Source organism: Actinia tenebrosa, unplaced genomic scaffold (assembly GCF_029948245.1).
Source record: "Actinia tenebrosa isolate PJP-AT-01 unplaced genomic scaffold, QUT_ActTen_1.0 utg1230__unscaffolded, whole genome shotgun sequence".
NCBI lineage: Eukaryota > Metazoa > Cnidaria > Anthozoa > Actiniaria > Actiniidae > Actinia > Actinia tenebrosa.
In genome coordinates this window covers 78,033-95,258 of record NW_028292588.1, presented here as the reverse complement: position 1 = coordinate 95,258, position 17,226 = coordinate 78,033, and positions in this window count along the sequence as shown.

Below are 17,226 nucleotides of genomic sequence, written 5' to 3'. Positions count from 1 at the left end.
TGTGAAGGGTGTGTATGTGTCTGTGTATTTGTGAGTAAGTGCATGTAAGTGTAAGTGTGTAAATGTGTGTAAGTGTGTGCAATTATATGTATGTTTGTGTAAGTGTGTGTAAATGTGTGTGTAAGTTTGTGTAGTTGGTGTGTGTGTAAGTGTGCGTAGTGTGTGTGTATTTGTGCCAAAGTGTCTTTAGTGTGTGTAAATGTGTGAAAAAGTGTGTAGGCGTGTGTGTATTTGCGTGTAACGTGTTGATTGTTTACAAGTATTACGAGCCACACTCACCGGGCATATCCAGGCCGATCCAAACGCGTGTAAATGACGTCAACTTGTTTGATTGACGGCAGGCTATTGCAAAGTGCACGTGCCGATTTTTGTCTGTGGTGGCCGCGTAGCAATGCAAATGGCGGTAAAATAATTTAACGAGCATCCACACGACCAAAGAATGCGTGATCATGTTTGTTGATGGTAAGGTGTGGTATTGTATTGTGTGCGATTCTGGAGAGGGAACCTGATAAGAAATAACAAAACATTGCTTTTCTAAGTCTTGTAATTGGAATGACACAATCTTTCAACGAGTATCCAATGGAGGGCAAGTCTGGTGCCAGCAACGCCGGTAGCTGGTTTTTGGGTTCACACCGCCAAAGTCGATTACGTGTGATCTTAACTGTTAATGGTAAGGTATTGTATTGTATTGTGATGGGTGCGATCCTGGAGAGGGAGCCTGAGATGAAATAACACGACATGGCTTTTCTAAGTCTTGTAATTAGAATGAGCACAACTTAAATCCTTCTCAACCATGTTAAGGCCTGGGTTTGACCTCTTGAATAGACCCCCCGCGATTCCCAAAGTCACACGTGTTGCTGTCAAAAAATTCAAGATGGCGGATACAAATCGTCAACATGTGGCATTCGTAGCGTTTGATTTTTGAATTATTTTTGAAGTCTTTTGCGAAAAAGAAGTACTTCGAAGGATTTCTAATATGTATTTGAAGGTAAGTTGTATTGTTGTCCATTTGTTTGTATTTTCGTTTATTATAGAAGGGTAATATTTTAATTTAAAATACGAGTTGTTTCTGATCTTGTTTAGAATAAGTTTGGTAGCTCTGTTCATTAATTCTCATACTTTTCAGATATTTTGATGTTTGTTTTCTTTTTTAAAGATTTCTTTTTGTTGACGATGTTATTGGAAATAGATCGATGTATATGTGAAAGAAAAGTAAAATTAAACAAAGAAATAAAATAACTCATTAGCAAAAACAGTTGAAGTTTTATTGAATGTCCATGATACAATATTGTTTATTCAGTTAACATTATATTTACAGAATACATAAACTATATGTACCTAATAGAGTTTTTCTAAATCTTCTGTATTTCACAGCTTAAAACACATGGGTCTATTTTTAATATGCTAATGATATGTTTCTATAGTTACGCTAATTATGAGTACATTTCCCCCTTGCGAACCAGAGCTGACAGTATTTAGCATGTTCAGTACAGACTAGACACGCGCCAAGTTCAAAACGTTCAGGCAATAGTCGTTTGATCTACTCAAGTGTAAAATGAATGTGGAAAAATCTACCATAGATGGTAAGTCACCTAAATATTTGAGTAAATTGTTAGTTATGATAACGTTTCTAGTAAAAAAAAAATTAATGATTTACCGCGAATTTTCTTTTTCTTTCATTATAGAACTAAGAACTCAAAGCTGCAGTGGAAATGGAGCACGTGCTAGAAAAGACGCCATATCAGATGCGGAAAGAATCTTATATCGACAGGCTATTGCGGCAATAGGGAATGATTGGAGAAAGATTTTAGGCTTCTTTGTAAAGCACAAGGAATTGTTATCTGAAGATGTCAAACAGAAGTACGCAACTGCGTTTAAAAACATCGACAACAAAGATGCTGTCAAGTCCATCAGAAACCGTCAGTCAAACATTGGTAGAAAAGTAAGAGATGCACCAGAAATACGCGAACGAGAGGAACGAAACGCCAAAAGCATGAACAACATGACTGCCGAAGATATAATCGTGAGAATGAAGAATGTTCAAACACAGGACAAAGACGACCCTCTATGTAACTCATCGAGGTGTGATAGCGAAGCGGCAGATCAGCTGCATCAACCAGGAACAAGTTACAATACTCTCTCGTGTGACGATGAAATATTTGGTCAATCATCAGTATCAGGAGATAGAGCAGAAAGTACCGACACACTAGATGATGCCGAGATGCATATAATGACTAAGAAAGCAGACGAAAAGAAAAAGAAGGGCAAAAAACCAGCTAAAAGATTGAAGAAAGGTGAAAAGGCTAAAACCTTAACCAAGAAAGCCGATGAACTTATGTACGTAGGTTTGAAGGCCGCAAAGCTTCATATGAAATACCTATTAAAGAGCGCACAGGCGCAAGGGATGGACATGAGTTCCAGCAGCTTGGAGTCAAGTGCCAATTAAATTCAGAAACAAATGGGTCAATAATGCTATGTTTTTGGTTTTTGTTGGTTTGATACCTTGTAATCAAACATGTCATACAAACATCTAGTACTAAAAGCAAGCTTACTTTGCGTCACTTAAATAGTTTTTGTTAATAAACAATTGTTATCATCATTTTAGTTAGTATATTGTTGAGGGAAAGAGATAGGTGCGTCCATAGAGAATTATATGATAGGGTGCTTTCATCAACCCGTGAAATCTGTTTTATTTCCATCTTGATTCATTCAATTAGACAATTGAGAAAAATTTTGATTCAAACTTGAATATGACTCTTAGATTGTTCATTTAATTCACGTATAAAGTAAAACATCCAATTTGTACAAAGAATGGAATAAACCATGAAATTAAATGAGTATTGAATAGCATGCAAATAAGCCTCGTTTATTACTCGTTTATTACTATTTGTATCACGGATTTAGTGCATGCGCTTAAACTCAACAGTTGATAGAGTGTAATTATTACACTTCAACTAGACTCGTCCTTTTTTTCTTTCACGGGCCGTTTAATGATAGTCATCTCCGGTCATGCATATGACGTGTCCTTACAGTGAGTCTATGAGCTTTTCTCTCATGCGTGCTTTAAGGTGCCTTCTTCTATTTGTAAATGCGATAACGACGTCAGTGACCAAAGGACTGAGGTATCTCCTCTGACGAAATCGCCCGTGACGTCCAGGTACACTACGGTAGATGCGGACATCTCCTATACGGTGCTCTACATGTACTCTGATGCGTCTGTAGCAGCAGTAAGTGGGACTCGCGAAATCCGAATCACTAAGCATCGAATTTCATGGGTATTACCTGCGTTTCAGGCCCCTCTAAATGTATGCGTCGGCAGCGGGTATTACCCACGCGATGATTCCCTTACTGCTGCTGTGTTTGCAAAATCTATGTATGAAGTTAAAATATTTGTGTCGCAAACGAAGGTTAAAATATTTCCTAGATATAGATGGACAACATCGCGCGCATTCAAAACAAAACTGTACGCAAGCTGCGAACCCAGGTATTGGATCGTTTAGACGCCGACTTCGCCTTCACGACATTTGCAGAGGGAGACACAGAAGAAATTATGGACGAAGAAAGAGCCGAAAGGATAATAGATTTGATGCCGGAAAGTGACTACCGTCTTGAATTAACGTTCATAAAGTATTACGACGGTGAATGGATAATAGAAAGGGGTCGCAATCCTATTCGGGCGTCTGGTAAGCAGAACGTGTTTGTCTTAAACAAGCACACCAGGCCCGGAGCGTTGGTAGGAATAGACATGCTGTTCTACGAAGTTGCTTACCCGGTCACAGTGGTTATCTACGGCGCGTATGAAATCAAAAAGCCAGATGTTAAGAAACTCAAACCAATGCGACATCCCGGCAACTGTGTTGGGAAGCTGGTAAAGGAATTCTTTGAGGATTCCTCTCGTGGTGGTAAGTTAACCCCAAAGAGAAAAGAAGCCATAAGAAAATGGGAAAACTCCACCTACTAGGCTGGAGCGACGATAAATAACATCAAGAAGCTAGAAACCCTCTTAGAAAGGCGAATACATGTGAAAGATATCGCGGATGGGTACATTTATCCTGGGACGCACAAATACGGGGCAAGAGGCGCGCCTATAGTCATTTACCAGCATAATGGGCATGCCTGGAGAGAGCTAATATTCCCAAAGAAGAAGGAGACAAAAATCTACAAGGCCTCGCCATTGGCAGAGCTAATTCCATTTGGTTGATGGATCCCGAAGGAAGTCAGTTTATTACCCAAGATGGTACCCTGTATCGCCCAGAAGTAGAACATCAACGCATCCAAAGTGCCTGCGAGACTTTAGGAGAAGATTTCTCAGATGAGGTATTAAGTAGTCGTAGTTTGGACTTCTTAGCCGCAAAAAGAAGGAATGGGTGGAAACCGACCCCCAAAGAATTCAAAGACATAGCCAAAGCCTGCGTAGAACACGGCCACGGCGGTCTTTGGAACATGGAGTACGACGAGGAAGAATACGTATCCTTAGATATGAAACATTGTTACCCTGCGTCGTTCAAAGGCATAGGAGATTGTAAGGAATATTACGACCGCTACGGACACCCAGACTCTCAGTTCTTTCGTGTTTCGTTAGACGGCCACTACGACGCGCCGGCTACAGGATTTGTTAGACTAACCTCTTGGAAGTTAGCAAAGGGCTTACACCCCATAATTTACGCTTGCTATGGTAAGCATCTGCAGAAGAAAGAATGGATACCCGCACCCTTGCTAAAGTTCTTTGAAGAGCGCCACTTGCTAAAATACACCGCGCATGAAGCCATACTTTGCCACAGTAGCTTCACGAAGTGGTTACCGGAGCACAACCCAACCGTAAGAATCGTCATAGGAAAGTTCACGCAAGGTGCTAAGGAGGGTGAAAAACATATGCAGCGACGCCTAATAACGGACGAAGGCGAACTAAGCTTCCTTATCAAGCGCGCCCATGAACAAGGAACAATGGTGTCCATGGAGAAATGGGATTATTTCATAGAAGCCGAGCAGAGAGAACGTAAGTGGAATGCTTTGTGTTACTACCAGGACCATCGACCGCAGTATTACCATCTGCGTGCCAGTATGCTTGCATATGCGCATATCAACCTCTTAGCGATGCTCCTACGGTTTGACAAAGAGGACGTTCCGCGCGTATGTACGTGAAACCGCACGTCTTAGAGAAGATGAAAGAATTCTACACAGAAGACGAGTTAGCGGAAAGTGAACAATGGCGCGTCAAAGATGAGGAGATCAAAGCTTGGAGGGAACGCGTAGAATATCACGGAGAACACACCCGTGGTTCCACTACGCCGACGGAAGAACCACTGCCCTCAGTTGCCGACCCAATCTCTTACCAACGCTTCTCTTACCTCTACGGTACGTGCGGCAGCGGTAAGACGACGCGTGTGTTAGAACTCTTTCCTAAGATAAAGGTGCTAACGCCAACGCATCGTTTGGAAAGAGAACTCTGCGAAATGGGCCACGACGCACAAACCTAATACAGCTTCTTTCGTTGGAATGGTCAAAAATGGGTGCCGGAAGCAGTCCACGACATACCTCCCGTGATACTTTGGGATGAAATCTGTACCGTGCCGTTAGAAATCCTGCAGGAGTTCGTAGACTTCCTCCGGGGGAAATGCCAAGTTGTATTTTCCGGGGATCCATGTCAACCACCTCCTATAGCCGGAGAAATGCCCCATGAATGGTTAAAAGAAATGGTAGACTATCATGAAGAAATTAACACAGACTACCGTAGCAAGGATCAATTAAGAAACCTGAAAGCAGAACTGCGGGGGCTTAGCGACGCCGAACAATCTAAGGTGTTACGTAAGAGGGTACGAGCAAAGTCTTGCGAAGACTTCCTGTATTCTTGGCATCCTGAGGATTTGGTGTTAAGCAGTAAGCGCGCAGCACAGTCGCGCATACAAAAAGATCTACTCAAAATACACCAAGAGCGCTTCCCTACGCATCCCGTACCCGTTTGTTATAAACCCCACGACACCCGCATGCAGCGCCGCGACGTTTACGTACCCGGTACCGACATCCAACTGCAAAACGCAGTAACGCACGACAAAGCCTGGGTGCCCATAGAAAAGGTGGAAAAAATAACCTCCCATCCAGACTGGCGCTTGGGCTATTGTATGACAGTCCACATCGCGCAAGGGCTTACCATAAAAGAAACCTTATGGATCATAGACCAGCGGCTGTGTTGGAGCAACCTTATCTACACCGCCGTAAGCCGTGTAGAATATGCCAAGCAACTAAAAAGAGCCTGGGGTCCGCAACTGCGCTACGATAAAACGCCAGAGGACGTAGCCAAAGAAAACATTGCTAAAAAACTCCTTCGCTACAAGCGGCACGACGAAGAAAAAGATATGACGTTCGACCTATGCGTGGACGACGTCTATAAGAAAGGGGCGCGGTGTGCCAAGTGTAACATACCGCTACTATGGAGGTTTGACCCGAATGACGATCAGCAATTCTCGGTGGATCTCATAAATAATAAACGCGGGCATTGTAGAGGCAATGTAAGACTGACATGCCTAGAGTGTAATCGGGCGCGTGGAGCAGCACTACTCTGAGTCTTTGGGGACTATGAGCAGCTCTTCCTTGACGAATCCGCGACTTGGGCCATCTAGGTAATACAACACAGGTTGCCCTTCCTTGGTGACGGACTTCGAAATCTTATACGTTTCCAAAGACCAGTTAGGATCCGTGGCTCTCTTACTGCCACCTTCGAGCTCCCCCGGCTGATAGAGGTATCTGACCACTATGTCGCGGGGGAGCTTTTTTTCCTTCAGTCCGACCGCCCTTGAGCTTCTGACGTAGGACTTGTGTTCCGCGTGTTTCTTCTTCATAGCATCCCTGGGTTTCATTCCCGTAGCCCTGGCCGCCTCGTTATTTAAAGCCGCGACGACCTGGGGGAGTCTTTGAGTCCATTCCCTGTTGCGTTTGGAGGGATCTTCCAGCTCTTTCCAATACTGGTACCCAAAGAGACGCTCGGCCAGGGTCTTATTGAATCTTTCAACAATGCTCTGACCCCTGTGGTACTCTGCTTCGGCTCTCCTAATCTTAGTGTCGTGGTCTTTCAGGGTCTTGGTAACCACGCCCATGAACTCTGTCCCCGCATCCACTTGCAGCAGCTTAGGCCATTTCAAGACGCGCTTATAAATCCTACCTAGGGCTTCTGCGACTTCCCCAGAATCCTTGCTGGTTATGGGTTCGGCGTCCTTGTATCTGCTTGCGATATCGACTACGGTCAAAGCGTACCTATAGGTCTTTTTTCTCACCTTGTCGTGCGGCAAGAAAAGCAAATCCGCCTGATGGACTTCATTGGGGGCATTTACGGTAAAGCTGGGCCTGGGAATGTACTTAGGCACGGGAAGATAAACCTGCCAGAGGGTTTGTTTTTTTAACCAGTTCTTAGCCGTTTCTTCTGATACCCTGGCCGCGGTCGCGAGTTTCTTGATAGCTGACGCACCTCTCCAATAGCCTTCAGGCCCGTAGTAAATCCTTTTGAGCTTGTCCTCTACGCGGCCCATTATATGAATTCCAAAACAAGATTGATCTTACGTCCGTTGAAATCCACCGTCTTTCCGTCCACTTTAATGGTGATGTTTATGCTTTCTACCAAATTAGACAAATCATAGCACAAAGAAATGGGAGTGTATTCTACCAGGTCAAATGGATTACCTTTGGGCAGGAACTTAGACATAAGAGAAGACTTTTCTCCATTGTTGTAACTATTGACCAAGTCGCAATAGACTTCATAAGAGGATGCAACTTTCCATTTCACAGGTATGGCCGTGTTGGTAATTTCCTTGCCTGAGACACCTAGTAAAGATCCCAATGCGTCGTATTTTCCTAGGGTTACCGAAAAATTGTTTGGTAGATTATGTTTGAAGGTCATTTCGTACGGCAATCCTGTGGTGAGAGTATAACCGCGTTTGGCGAGCTCCTTAGCAAGGGTGATTGGTGTGTAATGTCCATCGGGTAGCATTACGCCTTGATAATTGTTAGATCCCTTATGCACGGTGACCATACCATTGACTAAATTATACCAAGAATTGTACAAAGAGCAACTAACCAGCCGAACCTTATGTGCCTTAATGGGGGGATTTAAGTAAGTGGTAAAGTTATTCTTGTCGCTTTCCAAAAAGACGATCATATATTACAGGGGACAAGTCCCCTTCTAGAAGCAAGCTACGCTTGCTGACTTAGACTAAATACGCCAAAGCTACGCCTCCCGCCAGCCCTGCAACTCCTACAAAGACCAACTCACTATCTTTTTGTTTCTTAGAAGGCTGGTAGTAATTCTTGAACTGAGGCCTTTTCAACCCCGTTAATGCCGCGGGGTGTGCCTGTGCATAAAGCTTAAAGGCGTAGTCTGTGTTTTCAAAGTTCTTATCCGCCTGCATCTTGTCTTGGTAGTTCTTGTCCAACCAATCCCTGTAAGCTTGTCTTTTTTCATTCCAAGACGCCACGTCTCGCTGATATTTCTCCAGCGCTAAGTCGTGTCTCTTCCTTTCGGCGGCCAAATCTCCGCTTTTGTCGCCTCTGACTAATCTATCCAATTACTGACCACCATAATTAGCTCCAGTGAATGCTAAAGCTGCGATAACTCCGCCGGCAAGCAAGGTAGCCATTTATACATTAGGGATGTACTTTTCCTTTCGTAGGTAATCCTTTACCATGATAGCCCCGCCAACGGCAGCGGTCATCTTAGCAAAGTTAGCGAAGCTCTTGCTTGGGTCTTCAGTAAAGTCTTCTTTGAGCACTTTCTTACCTACCCAACCGATACCCGCAACGATGGAAGTAATAATAGCTGCCTCTTCAACAGTTTTCAATAACGCGGTTGACATTATATTACAGAGCGAGAAGGTTATTACTCCATTACGGGTATTTTGCTTCTAGGCTTCTGCGTCACATGCACGGGTTCTACTTTTGGCTTTGTAGCCCGCCATTGTAAGTAAAGGCTGCCTGCTGCCAAAATGACTCCTAACGCGCCGATGACTTACCCAGGATTAATGAAGGATTCCTCTTCTTTCTCTTCCTCTTTTTCTTCTTTTTTGGCTTTGTTCTTTCTGTTCATCTCTGCGAGCTTCTTCCCCGCCGCGACTCTGCCTGGAGATTTAGCCTTGGTGATCTTTTGCTCCTCTTGGGGCTGCTCTACCTTTGATTCAGCTTCACTCATTTATATCTAAGGACTTGAAGGACTTGATAAGTAACTTAATAGGACCTGAGCAAGTACTTAAGGACGACTTGACTAAGTACTTGAGGCGACCTGGGTAATTCCTGAGGATGACCTGACCAAGTACTTAAGGATGACTTGACCAAGTACTTAAGGATGACTTGACCAAGTACTTAAGGATGACTTGACCAAGTACTTAAGGATGACTTGACCAAGTACTTAAGGATGACTTGACCAAGTACTTAAGGATGACTTGACCAAGTACTTAAGGATGACTTGACCAAGTACTTAAGGATGACTTAACTAGGTACTTGATCAGGTACCTCGGCAAGTGCCGCCTGGAAGACCTTTTCAACGTCTTTGTCCTTCTTGAAGTCCTTCCAAGACATCGTAAGTTCTTTCAAGTCGACGTGCTGAGCTACGTGAAGTGCCGCAGAGGCAACTGCCATTAACTTACCGCACTTCAAAGACAACCACCCGCAGGTTATCTTAAGTTCTTGAGCGATAACATAGTCATCTCTTATGTCCTTCTGTAGTTGCTCCACGTCGTCTATGGGCAGCGCAAGTCCGAGAAGCTTGGTGGCAAGTCGGATAGCGGAGTCTGCGACGGCGTCGGTGGTCTTACTTGCAAGGGCAGCCTCGTACCTCTTATGGAACTTCTTAACTTCCTCTTCTGACAACTTATTAACTTGCTCATGGGTAAGTTCCTTGCCTATCATTTCCTTGCACTTCCCAGATGACACAAGGATGTTAAGTTGTTCCTTAAGGTTACTTTCGTCTAACTGTGTGGGGACTTCTATCAACTGCTCAATCTCCATATACATTAGGAGTTAAAAATCGCAGGTCTTTACTAAATACGGAAACCTCAAAGAGAAGATCATTTTGGAATGTTGGTGCGTCTTCAAATGCCGCATGTATTCGTGCAGCTGTTCCTTGGATATCTCACCGCCGTAGTCGCTTAAGATGGTTTCCAGGTCTGACTTACTTGGAGTATAAAATACGACAAGTGATCCTATGTTTTCCCTAAAGGGCTTAGAGACGCTGGTAAGTTGATGGGAGAGCAACCAAACGCTGATATTGTCATGCCTGCCGCTAAAGGCGAGCTTAACGAGCTCGGAAGTGCGCCTTTTTACGTCGTCCCCACAGGCAATGTCATCCAGTATGAGGAGTGTCTGTGTATCTTTAGGGAATTGTTTGTGCCAAAACTTCAAATGTCCAGATAACTCATTGGGGTTTAAGATATCTACAAAGAAGTCATCATCTTTCGCGCCTACGCCCGTCCAGGTGCGGTTATTCACGTAGGTGGGGCAAAGTAGCACGATATAGTCAAATCGGTATCTAAAGGGTCCTAATAGCTGCTCTACCACGAACTGGGTCTTTCCGCAGCCGGTGGGTCCTACTATCAGAGCGTTACAAGGCATGTGATCTGGGTTCATTATATTTTAGAAAATCACAGGGATTTTCACTAGTTGCCTTTTCTTGAAGGGAACTTGTTCCCTGATATATATGGAGCCTACGGAAGCAGTGCAGAGAATCGTTAACGACGTCAAAGATAAGAGAGACACCATCGAAATGCAAAGGGAGGAGATCAATCGATTAAAAGAGCGCGTGCAGGAGTGTATGATGAAATGTGTGGTCTGAAGCGCGCGGAAAGGTTTGGTGCGCTGTTAATGATGGCCTCATGGGCTAAGGAATCCGTTAAGGACTTTATGAAGTATCCCATATAAGGCTTATTAAATTCTTATTATATATGGAGTGCGTGCGATGTAATAAGGAGTTCATCTCTAAGCAAATGCTCGAATATCACGTCAAAAATAAGGTCTGTAGAAAGTCGCGGGAGAAGCGCTGTGAACACTGCGATCGTCTGTTCAGCAGCAAGCAGATGTTAAAGTACCACGTGGATAACAGAGTTTGCCTGAAGAACATTTGTGAGCGCTGCGAAGAAAGCGTAGATAGCGACTGGCATCAGTTCCGCTGCTTTACGGGCTATGATCTTATCGCTGTGGCCTGTGAGGAACACGGCGACGCTGCTGCGCGTTGTTGTCCAAATGAGACTATTATCCGTTTGATACGTCGTAAGAAAGAGATTGACGACCGCTTTGCATGGTTCGACCGCGTTGAAGGTGTGCGTTGGGAAGACAGAGAATACTGGGAGGCGGATTGTCCAAAGTGTGGGTGTAACAGAAGCGAGCAACATATCTGGCAATGTTCGTACGTGAGCGCAGAGTGCCCCAAAACGTTTCAACAATACGTCGATCGCCTTGAACTGGCGCGTGCAAAGAAAAGAGAGGAGATTAAGAAAACCTCAGGGTAGGCCCATACATGGGTTTAGCGAATCCAGGAAACTATTTTGAGATATCCTTTATTATTATTTATTTATTATTAATAAGAATAAATAATAATAAGACATTACTTAAAATAGTTTCCAGGGCATTTAATAAGACCTTCATAAGAATAAGGCCATCCTTAAAATATATGATAGCCTACGCAGCAGCATTCCTTGGAGGATTCCTAATAACCCTAAGTATATATGGACTGTATTACGTGCGAACCCCCTGCTGACTGCATCGTTAAAAAAGAGTCGCCGACCCTCATTGTCGACGAACCCCACTTAAACGACGCTTTAGACGCACTTACCCGCATAGGACCGAAGGAAGGATGCACTTTGCGACGTCAAAGGCCCAGCGGCCATCCTTCTTACCATACGACCTCAGATGCATAAACTCCTGTCCTTCGATGACGTAACGAACGCGATCCGGCGCCCACAGACTGTACGTGACACCCTCGTGCGCCAATAACAACCGTAGCCTGTCAATATCGTCAAAGGCTACATAATTTTTTATTTCATACGTAACACCCTCCTTTAAGTCTCTCCAGTGTATCTGCCTCACAGCGTTAAACGCCATATATTCTATGAAATATCTTTAAGTGCGTCTTTAAAGTGTCTGTGTTCCTAAAGCGCTTGCAGCACCACCTACAAGGCAGGCGAATTCCTCGCGCATACTCCGTGATGCTCCTGCAGATGTCGTCGTAGTCGTTGCTTATCAGCACCTTAAATCCATTTTCCTCGTAGCCGCTTAAGAGGCGGCGTTGATCCTCAGACAATACCCCGTTGCCTTTCGGAGTCTTCAGCTCGATGCAGAATCCACGGTACCGCCTGTGAGCATTAAGGATGAGCAGATCAGGTTGACCGCGTTGATATCCTTTCTGCCAGCACTTTATGCGCTTGCCGTCGCTGTCCTGCAGTTCGCCTAGGCCGGGCGTTACGAGCATTTGAGGGTAATACTTGCGAATGTAATCCACCACCTTTTTATGCAGGTCGAATTCGTTTTCTATTTTGAATACCAACTTGTTAGGGCTGTTAAAGCGCTTGTCTAATTCGTACTTACCAGTCTTCCTTAGCGCGGGTAGGACTTCCTCAAAAACCCAATCCTGGAATGCCTCTGCCTTTGGCATCTTCGAACTGAATATCAATTGATACAGCCCAGGTTCGGTTACGTACACAGAATGCGGGTGAATAGTAGAAGGGAGGCGATTCGTTACCCTTAACTCACTCAACCTTTTTTTGTGCTTTTCAGAGACGTGGTCTTTGATAGCCTTTTTTCATAGTCCAACGCAGCAGCCACTTCCTTCGCCTTAAAGTACAAAGTTTCGCCTTGCACTATGCATTGCAGTTTGGTGTTGTTGTTTTCGAATACGCGTAACATGGTATATCTGAGAAATATTTTGACTTTTTTTCTAGAACGACTAAGGTAACGAAATCGGTGAGCATAGCTCACCTCTAGAGGCAAACTTGTTTGCCGAAATTAATATGCAACGCTCTTTAGTTGGTTCATTTCTATGCTCAGTTGTGCGTCAGACACGACAAAGAAGTAGCAGTTTATTTTGTCAGTGTCGCCCGCGGAGGCATTCTTGGTGCGCTTGATCTCCAATATTATACCATCCTGCGTATTTACTAGGCGTAAACCCTGGCCATGTAGGTCTTCGTCGTTCGTCGTGCGCATATCGATCCACAGCGCATATTTGTCCTTAAAGAATTCCTCAGGGCTAATTTGGTCGCCAAACTTGCGCATTGCCTTCCTGTACACGTCTGCGGGCTTTATCCCCTGGGAGTAGACCTTGTTTGGAACGCCGTTGACATTTATCCCCACGTTAGTGATGTTGGGGTTATGAAAGGCTTCTGAGTCGCGCTTGCCGGCCTCGTAGGGCTTAGCAAACACCAGCATCAACCCCGTGAGACTTCTTCGGGGGAGGTTAATGCTTTTGTTGACAACCTCGTCCGTCTTATCCAAGAAGCTGAACGTCTTGTACATCACCACGTGGTCGTAAAGGAATGCCTTTCCGGCGCTATATTCCATGCCGGCGCTACGGGCCAGCTCTTCGCTGTATACCGTTTCGTACTGCAGCTCTAAGTTGGTAACGGAATAGGGGTGAATGCTCCCAGAAAGTGCCGTTCCGGACGCATCCATCTGTAAGATGTTCGTGGTATCCGCTTGGGTTACTTCGAACTGTAACTCGGATAGCTGCCTGGGATAATACGCGCCATGGTTTGTAATCACTTCAAAGTCCAGCGGGATAACATACTTAATACCATAGGCGGTCTTTATCCTCGTGGCGTCTGCTACTGCCGTTGCGTCACCAGAATCCGTAGGTTGTGTCTTAGTATCGCTGCGAACCTTACGTAAGATAACGCTGCCAATTCCCTGCTCTATTCTTTGTGCGCGGTCAAAGGCCGTTAACCATAGGTCCTTATAGGTGGTGTATAAGTCGTACCTATTTAAGTCCAGCAAGGATTCCCCGGCAAACTTGATCCTCATCTTAGAGACCAAGTTGCGGCCTGCGTTATTAACGACGTAAGTTTCTATTTTCGTACCTGGTTGTATTGCTAGGTCAAACCTTAACGCCAAGGTGCCGGGTACTAAGACTAGGTTATCCGTTAGACGGGGTACGACTACATACAGCGTCTCCCCTGGTTTTGCGCTGGATGGCGTGAATGTGACCCGGTGAAAGGTGCGTTCTGCCTTTAGTCCGCCAACCTGCTTAGGTAATACGTTGGGGTTTAACTTTGAGCTTATCATATATAATGGACGTAGACGAAACTACTGACCTTGACCCCACCACTGAGGAAGGTAAAGAAGACATTTACGACGGCGACGAAGAACCGCTGCTTCCCACCCAACAACCTGACGATTCCCTAAGGAATAGAATTGTAAAGGCCCTAAGACATCCCAAAGCACGCGAGTACGTACTTACGCGCGAGCACATAGAGCTAGAGGACTTAGGTACCGTAAACTCGGCCATGCAGCGGCTAAAAGATACGTATTCCAACTTTGACTCAGACGAAGTAAGGCTTACCGAGCGTGGCGGCAGAGTCCTCATAAGCGTCCAAGACCTGAGATTTCCTGACAAAAACCGCTGGACGAAACCGCAACCCCTTTTTGATGAAGATGGTGAGGTTAGGGGTGACGTCTCAAGATTAAAAGGCTTCCAGCGTGCCACTAGAAGCCTATTAGACCGGCTGGAGGCGTTAAACCAAAAGGCTGCGTTAGAAAGGCGCGCTGAGGGGCTACAAGAAACGTTGGAAGAAAGGGAAGCAGAATACATGAGACAAAACCGACTACTCCTTGATGCTCAAAAGAGAGAACTTGACGACAAGAATCAGTTAATAGTACAGATGAGAGAACAAAGAGACAATGCCCTACGCGATAGAGACCAGGCCCAAAAGTCCTTTGAGCTTGCCCTACGAGACCTGGACATGAGCAAGGAAGAAGCTAAAAACTTGCATGTCACCATAGCCGGCTCTTTGGAGGAACAGCGGCAGTTGGTTGCCGAAATCAACACTAAAGAAGAGCAAATCCGGCAAATGAGTCAGGCTATTGAAGACCTGGAGGGGCAAATAGAGCGGCAGCAGGAAACAATCAATGACCAAACTCGTCCCGAAGAGGAAAGGGAGGCAGCCCAAAGGGAAGTAGAAACCCTCGAGGTACGCCTTGCGGAATTACAGGCACAAAAGGAAAACCTGGAAAAGGAGTTGGGGCTTACCACCAAGGAAAAGGTAAAAAGAGCTCTGGTGAAGTATGGTATTCCGCTGGCATTCGCGGTCGCTATTTCAAGCGTAGTAGGAGTTATCCTATCCGCGCTTAAGGCTACGGGCGCAGGCGTGAAAAAACTGGGTTCTGGTTTGACGGACTTGGGAAAAAAGATGGCAGCCGGCTTGCCTGGGCTACTTGGTAGCGTTCTTGGCCTGGCACTTAGGGCCGGCGGGGAACTGTTGAAGTTCGTGGGGAATAACATTTGGATCTTGGTTGTCGCTATTGGAGTGGTACTCCTGAAGAAGATGCGGGGTTGATCTTATCCTTGTATGTTACTGGAGGCTTATCGTCGTCGGGTGTCCGAGGCATCCTCGACTGGGAATAAGTAAAGATGGTATTCGCACCGCCTTGATAATGCGGAACTAGCGGCAGCACACTCATGGTGCTAATGGGTTTATGGCACCAAGCAGCATTAGGGGAACTAGGACCAAGGCCATTTATTCGAAGGTAGGCAACGTCGTTGGGGAGAACTTGTAGCTTCGCATATTGGCAATTAGCTATCATATGAAAAGTTATTGACGTTATGTCCTCTGCGCTTTGCGGTGGGGGCTCCGACGAGAAATGAACTGGGTTCCTTTTGTTATATTTTTTTCTGTAAGGCAGTAATGGATGGTCATTCTCATCAACGATCCTAAACCCAGCATTGCACGAATACCCCGTGTTTATGCTAATAGTACACACGATCAATCCCAGGCCTCCAACCTTCACCCACAGCCCGGTGTCATACCAATGCTGTTCTAAGTATTCCTTCTCCTCCAAATAATGAAGAAACCAGTCCTCTTTTGTGAGCGGATTCATACATTTCAGGGAATAAATTCCCTTCTAAAGACTAAGCACCATAAGAGTGCTGATGGTTGCGTGGTTATAAATAGTATCCCTTTGATTTTCTATGCTATTTACCGTGACCTTTCCCGTATCGTCTACGCGTATTTGCAGCTTTACCTTCCCATGGCAGTCGGCAACCATATGGAAAGTCCAAACCGATAGATTCTCGGCGCTCTCGGGGTTTGGCTCTACGGAGAAATGCGCAGGCTCCCTGTTGTTTGTCTTGTTTCTCATAGGCTGCAGTATGCCATTCTCATCTAGGAACCTAAAGCCCACGTTCGCATGGCTGCTCGTGCCAATGCAAATGCTTATTATCATATATTATCAGCTTCTTTCCTGAGTAGTTCAGATCCACAGACATCCCGGTGACGTCCGCCCAAGACGCCTGGGCGTATTTTTTCTCGCCTGTGTAAGTCGCGTAAACGCAATCTACTCCAGCTACGTAGGGGTTGTTCATCGCCATATATAATAGCTCAGACCAATGCTTGCAGCTGTTAAGTCGGCTTTTAGTAAGTTATGGTCATATTCCTCGGGTATCGTAGGCAGGGCCTTCTTTGATGGTTTCTTAACTACGGGTAGCTTCGTTTCGTGTGACTTTTTTGGCTCCTCTACGAAGTGAGGAATGCCCTTGGTAGTATCAGAGTTTACGTCATTCACCCCAAACTTCATGTCTTTGGTTGCTCGTTGAAGTTTGTTGTTATAACCCACGACGGAATTGGCGTTGATAACCAAATTACTTGGCATCAACCAACAACCAGGACTTAAGGCGTAATCCAGCCGCACTTTAGATTGCTGCACCGCCAATTGATATCTCTGCACCGACTTGGATATGTCATTTTCTATTATTGCGGACTCAAAAAGGACAAAGAATTCTTGTTGCGTTTCCCGCGAAGCACCTTGGGAACCAACAATGGGGCTGCGGGTATTTACCTGCGCTCCCAGGGTGCAGTAGACGAATGCTTCAATGCTGCGGTTAATTCGAGCTAGGTTTCTTAGGCCTTTTCCTTTTAATAATACAAACGGATCCCAAGGACTGGGGTAAATCGTCTCAATCCTATCAATCAGCGTAACGTCATTCTTGCGACCACCCAAGTCGTAAAACTTTAGGACCCCGGGGTATTTTTGATGATACATGTCTGC